Source organism: Pseudonaja textilis, chromosome 6 (genome assembly GCF_049901715.1).
Source record: "Pseudonaja textilis isolate UNSWEBS1 chromosome 6, rPseTex1.2, whole genome shotgun sequence".
NCBI lineage: Eukaryota > Metazoa > Chordata > Lepidosauria > Squamata > Elapidae > Pseudonaja > Pseudonaja textilis.
Window position 1 is genome coordinate 6,325,297 of NC_141995.1, and position 14,201 is coordinate 6,339,497.

Below are 14,201 nucleotides of genomic sequence, written 5' to 3' on the forward strand. Positions count from 1 at the left end.
TCGGTCCTGGTCCAAGTGAGCAACTTGATCCATTGGAGACCCCAAGCAGTCCTCACGGCAGCTCAAGGGCCATTCTGAGGGGCCCACCCTGCCCGCTAGGGATGGGGTTCCCTTAAACCAAGGGTCTTCAAATTTGGCAAGTTTAAGACTTGTGGACTTCAACTCCCAGAATTCCTGAGGTAACATGACTGGAGGAGGAATTCTGGGAGTTGAAGTCCACAAGTCTTAAAGCTGTCAAGTTTGAAGACCTCTAATTTATCATCTATACCGTCTGTCCATCCATCCATCCATCCATCCATCCACATCTATATCTTTCTGTCTGTCCGTCCGTCCATCCATCCATCATCTATCACAAGGGTCTTCAAACTTGGCAAGTTTAAGACTTGTGGACTTCAACTCCCAGAATTCCTCAGCTAACGTGACTGGAGGAGGAATTCTGGGAGTTGAAGTCCACAAGTCTTAAAGCTGTCAAGTTTGAAGACCTCTGATTTATCACCTATATCTGTCTGTCTGTCCGTCCGTCCATCCATCCACGTCTATATCTTTGTCTGTCTGTCCGTCCGTCCACCCGTCGTCTCTCACAAGGATCTTCAAACTTGGCAAGTGTAAGACTTGTGGACTTCAACTCCCAGAATTCCTGAGCTAACGTGACTGGAAGAGGAATTCTGGGAGTTGAAGTCCACAAGTCTTAAAGCTGTCAACTTTGAAGACTCTTGCCCTAAACAGCTGCTGCAGAGATCAACAGATGCAAAGTGGGGGAAGAAATAGGGACACTCTGCCACCCTCCATGCCACCAGGCTGGGCTTTGAGTCTTCCTCCAGTGGCATCCGGGGTCTCTGGTGGGCCTCCCTTCTCTCCCAAAGCCCATCAGTAAGTCAAGATGTATCCTGGATTGGCAGATGAGAGAGGCTGTGTAGGAATCCAAGACCCTACCCCCCCATTGCAGCAAGCCCCCCCCCCTCAGCTCCTTCTGGAATCTGACTGGGTCCCTCAAGTGCTCAGGGGCCCTTGAAGGGACCCAGAGCAGGGGAGAGCGAAGCCAAAAGTTGCTTTGTCCAGGGCAACAGGATGAGGTTAATGGTCTCTGGCTGCCAGGTGATATCTCCACCCCCATGAGGCCTAGCATGCATGTCCTGCCGTCAATAAGAGGGAAGGTGTCCTCAACTGCTCTGGAGGCCATTAATTCCCGAGAGCTCCAGATTTCAGCCTCTTGGTTTCATTTTACTTTATTCTGCAGAATAAAATTGGATAAGCAAACTCAGTTCACCTGTAGCAACGGCTTCATTTCCCGGGTCTGCACTGGGCCTTGCAGAATATACAGAATAAGAATTGGGAGGGACTATAGAGATCTTCTAGTCCAGCTGAAGCAGGAAATCCTGGACCATTCCAGACAAGTGGGCTGTCCGGTCTCTTCTTAAAAACCTCCAGTGTTGAAGCACCCACAACGTCTGGTGGCAGGCTGTTCCACTGGTTAATTGTCCTCCCTGTGTGAGGACGTTTCTTCTTAGTTCCAGGTTGCTTCTCTCCTTGGTTAGTTTCCATCCGTTGTTTCTTTTCTTGCCTTCTGGTGGTTTGGCCAATAAGTTGACCCCCTCTTCTTTGGGGCAGCCCCTCAAATATTGGAAGACTGCTACCCTGTGTGTCCCCCGTTCCCCCCCCCCCCGGTCCTTTTCATTAAACTATCCATGCCCGGTTCCTGCAACCGTCCTTCATATGGTTTAACTGCCAGTCCTGCAATCATCTTAGCTGTTCTTCTCTGCGCTCTCTCTACAGAGAAGAGTTGTAATAAAGCAACTTATCCTAAGCCCTGCGGCTGCAAGGCACTAAGTCCCAGACAAAGGCCTTTCCCTCACCACAACTTCGCCATCGTCCCCAGGCTGCAAGTGAAGCTGCCTCAGGTTGCCAGGATCTGCACCCATTCTCACTTGTGGCTGCCTATATCCTCCTCCAGGGCAGCCATGTTTCCTTCCAGGAGCTGCTGCCTTTCCTTTGGGGTTTTTCTGCATTTGTTCCTGACAACTTGGGTGTTTTCTGCAAGGAAGAGCTGGCATCGGGTGCTCTTCTTCCATTGTGGCAATATTCTGAAACGGGCAGCCTTGTTTTCCTCCCCAGAAAAGGAGGAAGGAATTTGGGTTGCTTTTGCCCCTGGACTTGGGGCTTTCGATGCCCGCTCTGGTCAGAGATGGGGCTGCCCGGTCGGTTTCTGTTTGCAGAGCTCAGCCAGTTGCATGTGGCCAGGCCAAGTTCTTCGGTGCTTCTCTCTCCCCTAATTTTAATTTGGACGATGCTTGGCCAAGTGGTCATCCTGCCCAGGGCAGGGAGGAGGAGGAACGGCAGCCAGACCAGCCTAGAGGTGACCAGGCTGTATCTTGACCAGTGGCGGTATTCAATTTTTTTTACTACCAGTTCTGTGGGTGTGGCATGGTGGGCGTGGCTTGGCGGGCATGACAGGGGAAGGATATACTGCAAAATCTCCATTCCCACCCCCCTCCAGGGGAAGGTTACTGTAAAATCCCCATTCTCCCCACTAACCTGCTTTCCAGCTCCGTTCTCCTGTGCAGGGCAACCAAAGGAGACCCAGCCAATCAGCTGGGACTCGATGGGAGGCGGAGAAGAGATGGGATTGGCGGGGCCAGTCAGAGGTGGGATTAGCCGGTTCTGAAAATTTTGAATAGTTTGGAGAGCCAGCAAAAAAAACCTACTCAAAATTTCCACCACCGGTTCTCCAGAACCTGTCAGAACTGGCTGAATACCGCCTCTGGTTTTGACACCTGACCCTCCACTGTGGGGTCTGGATGGTTGGAGGGGACAAGTGGGGCAGGGGGCAGTAAAACCAAAGGACCCCCCCACCCCAAAATGGCTCCCTTGAGAGACTGGCATACTCAGCTTGGCAGCGACCTGGACTAGCCTCCGGCAGAGAAGGTGGGGAAACCTGGTTTTGTGCTGACAAGGGCAGATGAAGAGCCGGTTGGGGAGGGGAGAGGGGGCTTCGGGTGGAGAAGGCCTGGCTAATGTACTGCCAACAAGGAGAGCGATCCAGCCGGCCGTGTGTGGGGCAGGGAAGGACAGTGCCTGTCCATGGTGCCAGGTGGGGTACAGTCCCCAGGCCTTCCTCCACTTGCCATTCAAAGCCTCCCCCAGCCCTCTGGGCAGGTTTTGCTATGAATCCAGCCTGGCGCTTTTCGTAGCTCCTTTGGGATCCCAATTTGACTGGCCTGCCCCTGTTCTGCAGGGGGTCTGCCCAAATAATGCCCGGCTGGCGATTTTCATCCTGCTCGTCAAGTTTTCAGTCGGCTTCTTATGTTTTTCTTCTGAAAAAGAGCAAGATCTGCACGGCTGGATTTCAGCTGCGTAAGCAAATCCAGTCCTGCCAGCCGGGTCAGCACTAGAGGAGGGGCGGAGGGGGGGGGCATGGCAGGTTTCCCTCTGCTTCTGCTGAATGGGGGTTTTGCGTGGCCTTGCTTCTTAATATCTTTTTATTAATTCTATGAATGTATTGATTGATTGAAACTTGGTGATCTAGTCGAAGAGCGCTAGATGTGAATTCCAGCAGAAGACTAAACAGCCATAGCGCTTAGACTTATATACAGCTTTATTGTTACGGCCCTCTCTAAGCAATTTACAGAGTCAGCCTCCCCCCCAACAATTTGGGCCCTCATTTTACCAACCTCAGAAGGATGGAAGGCTGAGTCAACCTTGAGACCTGGTGAGATTTGAGCTGCCAAATTGCAGGCAGCTGGCTGCAGCAGAAGTAGCTTGCAGTACTGCACTCTAACCACTGCACCACCATGGCTCTTATAAAGCTACTTTTATTAAGGTCATTTATAATAATCTTGCAAGGCTGATTGTGTGAGCCCCCCCTTCCTCCAGGAGGCATCTGTTTGAGCCTCGTGGGGAAAGGTTTGGGAGTTTACCTTCCCCTGCGCTCCCAGCTACCTTTTGACACCTAAGGAGGTTGGAGTCCTTAGGCTGGGCAACCTCATTTGGCCACCGTGGATGGAGGCTGAGCAGCATCTTACACAGAAATGGCTTTGAGCCATCAAGAACATCATCACGGACACCGAAACAGGCTGCCTGCCCACCGGACTCTCGGACTGTGTACTAACCCAGAACTATTTTGCCTCTGGCGATATAATGTTTTGTGCAACGCCTTGGCACAGCCTCTTGGATGGCTCCTAAGTACGTCAACATCTTCTTGGTCAGGCTAGAACAAGACCTTCTTAACTCTCACTCCCTGGAGCAGCTCCTTCATGGATGACATTTTCACCAGCCGTCATGTAGTGGTGGGATTCAAATTTTTTTTTACTACCGGTTCTGTGGGCATGGCTTGGTGGGCGTGGTGTGGCTTGGTGAGTGTGGCAGGGGAAGGTTACTGCAAAATCTCCATACCCTCCTCACCCCACTAACCTGCTTTCCAGCTCCGTTCTCCTGTGCAGGGCAACCAAAGAAGACCCAGCCAATCAGCTGGGACTCAGGAGGCGGAGAATAAATGGGGTTGGCGGGGCCAGTCGAGGTGAGATTGGCTGGTTCTCAAAATTTTGAAGTACTCAGAATTTCCACTACTGATTGTCCAGAACTGGTCAGAACCTGCTGAATACCACCACTGCAGCCGTGGACTCCTGGGAAACGAATGTCTTATCAAAATCCATTACGACGTCAACGGTTTCCATCTGGGCCTGGCTTTCTCAACCTTGGCAACTTTGAGACATGGGACCTGGCTGAGGAATTCTGGGAGTTGAAGGGTGCTATCCTTGAAGTTGCCAAGGCTGAGAAACCTACTTCCTTCATATCACCGTAAACCTATTTCTGATGGACGCCTCAACCCCATGTTGTGTAGAAAATCCCAGAGGTTGCTCAGCATGGCACAGCTCCAGCTGCATTGGTTCTGACAGAGATGCAAAGCCGATGGAACGAAACCAGGCAGACTGACTGCCCGCCGCTGACAGACAAATCAATAGAGCCGGATCGATTCCCAGGAAGGACATATTAAAAGACGGACCATAGAAGCAAAAACAGAACATCCCCCACAGCTCACAACTCACGTGCCTTTTGAATGACTCCTGGATAATGAGATGGCCCTTGCTCTGGCCCTGGGGGAGAAGCCCCCCCCCCCACTTGCATTCAGGTAACCACCCAACATGCAGGGGCTTCTCCTAAGCATCAGGGAACGACAAGAGAGGCTAACGGGAGGAGCCAGACTCTCCAGGTGTTGTCTTTTGACTCCGCATCTATGCCAACATCACAGGCGATGCAAATGGCACAAACTCTTTGCAAAAGGATTGACAGGCACAAGTTTGGCATGAGGACTCCAAAGGAGCACAAAAGGATATTGGAGCTTTCGGTCTTCCCTGGAGAGGCCCTGGCCAGCCTCGGAATGGCTCTTTTGGAAGAACTCGGCTACCCAGCAAGAAGAAGTTGCTGCCTTCGCCATCTCAGGAGGGCTGTGTTGTGGTTCGCTGGCGGCCTGTGCAGATGGCAGTGGAATTGGACAGTGGGGAAGAACAGGGAATCAAGTCTGGTAGTCTGGAGGGGATTCGGATGGTCCTGCGTCCGATGCAGAGATGGGGCCATCCGGGAATGGGGTGCTCACTCCGGAGCCTTCGGAGTCTGGCAGCAGCGAGGACAAGGAGTAAGGGGAGCCTGTTCCCAGCGCGTGTATCCACAGAGCTGCTAGAAGGCGAGAGCAGCTGAGACAAAAGGGGCAACTCGGGAGTAAGGCTTGGAGGTAATTGCCCCTCCCGTAAGGTATAAAGGATAAAGGACAGGCCAAGGTGATGAAACCTTTGCAGGAAACAAAGTCGTTCTTTTGGTTCGGATTCATTCTTGAAGCTCTTTGTACTTCGGTTGGGTTTTTCCCTAGTTCATTTGACACTTCTGTTATTGGCAGCACTTCACAGGGAAGAAAGGTAGGTGCTTAACTCGAGGGACTGTTTTGAGATTCATTTACCGGCTGGGAATGAAAACAATTCCCAGCGTTGCAATAAAACAAGGTTTGTTTTTAAAATAAGTGTGCGTGCAATTACGGTCTCGGAAGCCTGGGTCAGAACAGGCTGAACCAGCCCGAGAAGTTTCTCCGGCCTTCCCCTGGCTCTGGCTTAGCCTCTCTGCTCTTGCCCTCTCCTGCTGAGCTTCCCCAGAGACAGCAAGGAGGGGTAAGCTGCCCACCCACCCCATTTTTGGCCACCAGGCTAGTGACAAGCCCGTGGCTGTACCAGGCTGCCGGGGGGGGGGGTGTTCCACTTTTGAGTGAGTGTCCCAATGGTGCTTTTCCAAAAAGGCCACTGGCGATTCTTGGCTTTTTTTTTTCCTCCTTGAAAACGTTTTGCTTCTCACCCAAGAACTTGCAGTTTTAAAAGAAAAGAAAAAAAAAAGCAAGAGCCATGCCTCAAAGCATTGGCTGGGGTGACACACGCAGTTATGGCGGAGGCACAAAGTGAGGCTTGCAAATTCCACAGAAATGATTCATGCATCAGAAATGCTGCACTGGACAGAGTTTGGGCAAGTCTGACATGAAAGGGGCGTGTGTGGATAAGAGCAGTGATGGCAAACCTTTTTGCTGTGGTGTACCAAAAGTGCACGCCTGCGCATGGGCCAGTACCCACAATGCAATGCGTCCTGCGCATGCGTGCGCAACACCCCTACCTTACCCCCTTATCTGCACTGCGCATGCATGCGCCTCACAGCTGATTTTCACCCTGTTTGAGGCCGTTTTTACCCTCCTGGAGGCTTGAGAGAAGCCTCTGCATCCTTGGGAGGCTGAAAAATGGGCCTTCCGGAAATACTGTGGGCCTTCCGGAAGTGCCTGTTTTTAGCCTCTGGAGGGCCTCTGCAGCCTGGGGAAGACCGTTTTCGCCCTCCCGGAGGCTTGAGGGAAGCCTCTGCAGCCTTGGAAGGCTGAAAACAGGCCCGTTTAGGCACTTCCGGTATTTCCAGAAGGCCTGTTTTTCAGACTTCCAAAGCTGTAGAGGCTCCTCTCGAGCCTCCGGGAGGGCGAAAACGGCCTCAAATGGGTCGAAAACCAGCTGGGAGGTACACCCACGCGCAGTGCAGGTAAGTTTGGTTGGGGCTCATGTGCCTGCACAAATGGCTCTGTGTGCCACCTGTGGCAACGCGTGCCATAGGTTCGCCATCACGGGTATAGAGTATGGCCTTATGCAATGTTGTGCAGTATGCTCTTGCTGTCTTGTGTCTGGCATGTGTAACATATCTTAAGACCACGCTGAGTTGCTGTTTGCAGGTTGGGCAGCTGTACCGTACAGAAGGGTCAATAAATAAGGAAAGAGCCACCTGTCAATCTTTTGCGCTTTGGCACAGCTTCACCCAGAGAGTGAGAAAATGGCTTTGCTCTCATGGCCTCCTGCAGCCCAGACTTGGTGGAGCTGGAGCCCCAGCCGGTGTCTAATATTCACCCTTCCCCACTCCCCAGAGTCTCCCGCATGCTCTCCTGTCCAAGGTGGGCCCTCCCTCCTCAACCTCTGCAGGCGTAGGTACAACTGCCACCACTGGTGACCAGAGCAACTCTCACAGTAGAAAAGTCAGCGAGGACAGGATCCTTCACTGGGCCCCCCAAAGCCATCTGCATGGTCCCTCTTCCTCGGACAATGTGAGGGAAAGGCCAGTAGATACCAGGCCAGTTATTGGGGGTGGGGCTGCTTCAACTACTCACTGCCCCTCATGGGCCTCCAAAGAGGCTGGCTGGACTCCTGATGGCTTCCCATTAACTCAGGTCTGAAGCAGTGGCCACCCCGACCACAGCCTGTGGGTCCTTGCCTGCCCCTTTGGCAAGGCCACCTCCTGGGCAGGCAGCCGCAGGGCAGGAAGGGTGGCGCCAGGCCTTCTCTCCCCCTTGTCCTTGGCAGATGGGCCAAGCTCACGGAAGAGAAGTAGAGAAAAGGGGAGAAGTTAGAAAAGTGCCTTTTAATTTTCACTACCTATCCTAAGGGTCTTCAATCTTGGCAAGCTTAAGACTTGTGGACTTCAACTCCCAGAATTCCTGAGCCAACATGACTGGAGGAGGAATTCTGGGAGTTGAAGTCCACAAGTCTTAAGCTTGCCAAGTTTGGAGACCTCTGACCTATAAGAACCAGAATAGTCAACATTGGTGTAGAACAGTGAGATAACTCTTCCAAACATGGATAGTGATTTAAAAGGGAACCCAAAACCAACCTCGGTGCTCCAGGCAGAGCCTAAGATCAGCCTAGCCAGAACCTGAGGGATTATGAGTTTCACAGAAGAGGCACAGACTGGAAACTCAAGGTTTCTATAACGGACACTGAAAGTAGACAGCCAGCAGCACAAAACAGAAAAACAAGCCTGCAATCTGGCACAGGATGTTCATAATTGGATGGAAGTAATAATTTATCAAATGTATATGCTGCTGCCTGACTCTCAACATAACAATCGGATGTAGAAATGTTTTAACCAGCTCTTCCTCTTCCTCCAAAGTCCTTGGACTGGCCCACAAATTCTTGGAGCGCCCAGACTGCAGAGGTCTCCAAACTTGGCAACTTTAAGACTTGTGGACGTCAACTTCATACAAAACATTTGCAAAATAGCATACAAAACATTTGCTAGGCCAATACTCGAATACAGCTCATCAGTCTGGAATGCACATTATGTATCTGATATTAACACAGTTGAGAAAGTCCAGAAATATTTCACAAGAAGAGTTCTCCACTCCTCTACTCGTTGCAGAATACCTTATGCCACCAGACTTGAAATTTTAGACCTAGAAAACCTAGAACTACACCGCCTTTGGTCCGATCTAAGTAAAATATATAAAATCATACATTACAACGTCCTACCTGTCAATGAATACTTCAGCTTCAACCATAACAGTACAAGAGCAAACAATAGACACAAACTCAAGGTTAACCACACCAAACTTGATTTCAGGAAATACGACTTCAGCAACAGAGTGGTCAATGTCTGGAATACTCTACCTGACTCTGTGGTTTCTTCCCGAAACCCCAAAAACTTTAACCTTAGACTGTCTACTATTGACCTCACCCCTTTCCTAAGAGGTCTGTAAGGGGTGTGCATAGGCGCACCAAGGTGCCTACCGTCCCTGTCCTATTGATTCTTTTTTATTTTTCTTATATGTATCCATTTCGTGTATTCATAACTATGTTTATACTGTATTCATACCTATTATCTTGTAAGCAATTGACAAATCAAATCAATAAATAAAATAAAACAAACTCCCAGAATTCTCCAGCCAGCTATAAGAATTCTGGGAGTTGAAGTCCAAAAGTTTTAAAGTTGCCAAGTTTGGGGGAACCCCTCGTTTCCCAGCCTGGTCCAACCAACAATCTCGGGAAAGGGCCCGGGGTTTCCGCAGCACGGAAGAGCGGAGTACGGTATCCCCGGACCAGGCTGAGGAGCCCGGGGCGTAAGAGAAGCAAGGCTGACCCCAGCTCAGGCTCCCCGGGAGGCTTCTCTGCCCTTCCGGCGGCGGCGGCGGCGGGAGGCGGCCCCGGCCGGCAGCAATTCCCGCCCTCCGCCCGAGGAGCCTCCCTGCCGTCTCACGTCTGCAGGGAGGTTTCCAGAGCCCGGAATCAGCTGCGCTCGAGGCCCGCGCGTGGCCTCCGTCGGGCGAGGCAGCGCCGGGAGCGTCTTTTCCCTGCGGCTCCCTCTTCTCCCGCTGCCAGCGGGCCAAACGGCAGCTTGCAAAGGGGACTCGATGTCTTCCTTCTTGCCCCTAGGGGGCGCTCCCAACCTAGGCAAAGAAAGGAAGAGCCACCGCGATTACACCTCCTCCCCCGGCCCCTTTTCCTGCAGGGGTCTCCTCCAAGCTTGGCCACTTTAAGGCCGAGGAATTCTGGGAGTTGAAGTCCACAAGACTTAAAGTGGCCACGCTTGCCCCCCCCCCCACCCCGCCCCTCGTTTTAGTGCAGGGGTCTCCAAGCTTGGCCTCTTTAAGACTTGGGGACTTCAACTCCCAGAATGCCTCAGCCAGCAAAGCTTCTGAAAGAATTTTGGGAGTTGAAGTCCACCAGTCTTAAAGTGGCCCAGCTTGGAGAGCCCTGTTTTAGTGGACTCTGCGGCCAATGGCCTGGGCTAGCTGACCACCCACCCACCCCAGCACGGAGGGAGGCAGAGCCTGGATTTGGCAGAGCAGAGGTGGGACATGCTGGGAAGGGCTAGTGGCGGGAGGGGGGGCGGGGGTGGTGGCCTTCTTGGGACGGGGGTGGGGTCTCTCTTGTCCTCAAGAGGAAGCAGGTTGGCAGCAGAGGATCGAGAAAGGGGTCCAAGGAGTCCCAAGCAAAAGGGCGATGGCCAAAAAGGCATGGCGGGGGGGGGAGTGGCCCTGTCAATCATCAGGAGGGGTCTGCCCAGCCTCCCTCAGGGTTCAGCCAGAAGAGCAAACAAGGTGGGTGGGGGAGGGGGGAGCACAGTATGGACCCAAGTATCATTTCCAAATCAACAGCAATATTTCCACTCAGTTCTGGTGGGATTCAAAAAAATTTTTTACTACCGGTTCTGTGGGCGTGGCTTGGTGGGCGTGGCAGGGGAAGGATATACTGCTGCAAAATCCCCCTTCCCTCCTCACCCCACTAACCTGTTTTCCAGCTCCGTTCTCCTGTGCAGGGCAACCAAAGGAGACCCAGCCAATCAGCTGGGACTCAATGGGAGACAGAGAAGAGACGGGGATTGGCGGGGCCAGTCAGAGGCGGCATTGGCCGGTTCTCTGAACTACTCAAAATTCCCGCTACCGGTTCTCCAGAACTAGTCCGAACCGGCTGAATGCCACCTCTGGTTCTGCCACTGTGAGACCACATGCAACTCTGGGCACCAGCCTTTCAAAGGGAGCCAGAACTGGGGCAGAGAAAGGGAGCCGGAGTGAAGAGAGGGACGGGAAGAGCCTGGAATGTGTTGCCTGGGGAAAGACTACATGGAGGGGGGCAGTCTGTGTGTGTGTGTGTGTGTGTGTGTGTGTGTGTGTGTGTGTGTGGAGAGAGAGAGAGAGAGAGAGAGAGAGAGAGAGAGAGAGAGAGAGAGAGAGGAAACCTCTGATGGCCCTCTTCAGAGACCTGAAAAGACAGAAGGGCCAGGTTTGTTTTCTGTCTCTCTCTCTCCAGAATGGAGGAAAATGGAATAATGGATTCAAGTTACAGGGAGGAAGATCGAATGCCAGGAAAACATTTCAGTTTAAAAAGAAAGAAAGGAATTAAATGCTGCGCAGCTGTAGAATTCTTTCTTCCCTTTCCTTATTCTTTATTGGCCAAGTGTGATTGGACACTCAAGGAATTGGTCTCGGTGCAAACGCTCCGCATACAAGAAAAGATACATACCGTGGGCTCAAGTTTGAAAACGGGGATGGTGGAGGCAGGAAGAAGGGCCCAGACCACCCTCTGGGCTAGCTGGCCCTGACCCAGCTGGGCTAGGAGGCCGTGGACTGGTGGTGTCAGAGAGTGCGCTGCCTTGGCTGATCTTGGCAGGGGAAACAGAGCCTGCTCCACCAGAGATGCTGTCCCAGGGCAAGGAGATTCAAATAACAGGATAACGGTGGAAGGCACCTTGGAGGTCTTCTAGTCTAACCCCCTGCTGAAGCCAGAGAACTTATACCTTTTCAGACAAGTGGCTGTCCAGTCTCTTCTTAAATACTTCTTCCAGTGATGGAGCAATTACAACGTCCGGAAGGAAGGTCTTCCACTGATTAACTGTCCTCACTATTAGGAAATTTCTCCTTAATTCTAGGTCCGATTTCTTGATACATTTCCATCTGCTGCTCCTTGTCTTGCCTTCAGGCGCTTTGGGTAATAAGGTAACCCTGCTTTCTCTGTGACAGGCCTTGGAATAGTGGAAGATGCTATCATGGCACCCCTAGTCCTTCTCTTCGTTAGACTAGAGATACCCAGTTCCTGCAACTGTTCTTTGTATGTGTTAAACTCCAGTCCAGGGGTGGGATTCTACCAGTTCGCACCTATTCGCTAGAACCGGTTGTTAACATTCTAAGCAGTTTGGAGAACCGGTTGTTAGAAGAAATTACTGGGCTAATCCTGTAAGGAAGACAGGAAGGAAACGTTCTGGTGTTGCTTACAGAAACTGCCTCTCCGTTAACCCTTATTACAGTCTTGGCAGGACTAGACTTCTGTCTCTAGAATGTATCTAGAGTTTTTCCCCCTCCTTTGCTGGTACTTTGACTGTGTGGAGTGACCATTCAAAGTTACAATGGCTCTGAAAAAAATGACTTATGTCCCTTTTTCACACTTACAACTGTTGCAGCATCCCCACAGTCATGAGAGGCCAGGCAAGGAGATGCGTGCCTCGATGTGAGTGATATTGAGTTGGCCACGCCCAGCCAATAACATGACCACTGAGCCACGCACACCACCTAAGCCACGCACACAGAACCGGTTGTTAAAAATTTGAATCCCACCCCTGCTCCAGTCCCCTAATCCTCTTGGTTGCTCTATCTCTGCACTCTTTCCAGAGTCTCAACATCTTTTTTGCTTTTATCATGGTGACCAAACCTGGATGCACTGTGTGGCCTTACCAAGGCCTTACAAAGCAGTAGTAGAACTCCACGGGATGTTGATGCTATCCCTCTGTTGATGCAGCCCAGGTTGCATTGGGGTTGTGTTTTTTTTGCAGGCTCACATTTAAGTGATTGTCCACTTGGACACCCAGGTCTCTCTCACACTTACTGCTCTTGAGCCAGCTGTCACCTATCTGTGTGTGTGTTTGGTTTTTCTTGCCTGACCCCTGTGGGCATCTTCCATGCTTGCCCTTGGTTTAAGCCACCCCTGGGGCTGGCCCAGGACAGCACCCACCCACCCCCACCTCCGTCCCCTGCAGCACAGCCCAACAGTAGAGGAGAGAATTGTCAATATATTCATGAACTGGAATACAGCATGGTAACAAGGCCGGCCAATGAATAGGCATAGCAACTAAGTCAGCCAATGAGAACCATTTGGAAACTAAAACTAGAAGTAGCTTAGGCGTCGTCGAGGTAATTCCCCATTAGGAAAAGGAGCGCATACAGGGAGACGTGGTGAAAGTAGTGAAAAATAACACCCAAACAGCACACAGATACACTGTACAGTAAATGTAGGTTTTTAACTTCTCATAAAAAACATTTAAGCAAATTCCAAGATAAGCAGTTCAAGTCATTCACAGGTAAAGCAGTCAGTGTTCAATTCAGGGATAATCCAAATATCGAAGTCCAGTATCAAAAAACAGTTCAGTAACAGACTTACATCAACGATCAGTAACTGTCATTAGGAGGAACGGCAACTTTCTCCAACAGAAAGGAACAGAGACTCACTCACACTCTCTTCTGAAATTAATACAACCCAGGTTTCTGGCTCCATCTTATGGCCATTTGAGAAACCCACACTCAATTACAGTTTTAGGATTTTCTTAAAGATACAGTATCCTAGTTTATATATTTCCAACCCAAATAACTGTTAGGTGACTTACATTCCTAACAGGCGTGGCTCTATATTAAGCTCTGCAATTATGTTTAAGCTCTGAGTCTGCCTAGTGAAAATGAAACTGCTTCTCTCCTCTGTTGTGTGTCTTGCTTGCCTGCTGAACTAAAGTGAAACTGATCTCTGTTTCTGCTGAAGTTGAGTTGCTGCTCTGCTCTGATCCTGTAACTTGTCTGCTTCTTTTTGAGTTTGCTCCATGTTGGACAAATCTACAACTGGTATTGTAAAATTTATTTTATATGTTTATAAAGAAGTTAAATGAAGCCATGGTCATTTTTTGGTGCTGAATTTATACTGCAATGCTCTGAATAAGAATGTAAACGCACACCCAAAGAACTGCCTTCTGTCCCTATGGGGCTGGGGGAAGCTGCCTCTTCTCTGTCATTTGGGGCAGGAAAGCATCTTGCCCTGGGCCTGGCTGGGAGAGAGTGCTCCACAGTGCATTTCCACAAGGCAGGAATGACGAAGGAATCCCTCTATGGGGGGGCCCCACAGAAAGTGTCCCCAGAGAGATTCCAAGTGCCCAAGCGCCCCTCCTTCCTGGTTTTGGAAGTGGGCTCTACCCTCCCCTCTTCTGCAGACCCCCCCACATCACCACCTCTGGCCATCCAGAAGCCCCTCTGTCTGTCTGCAGAGACCCCGTGGCGAGAGTCCAGAGGGCTGATTTTGGCCCAGGAACAATTGAACAAAACCAAGCAGCTGATTTGGACCCATGTCTTCTTCCCTTCAATCAAGATCCTTCCTTCAATCGAGATCAAGTGAGGT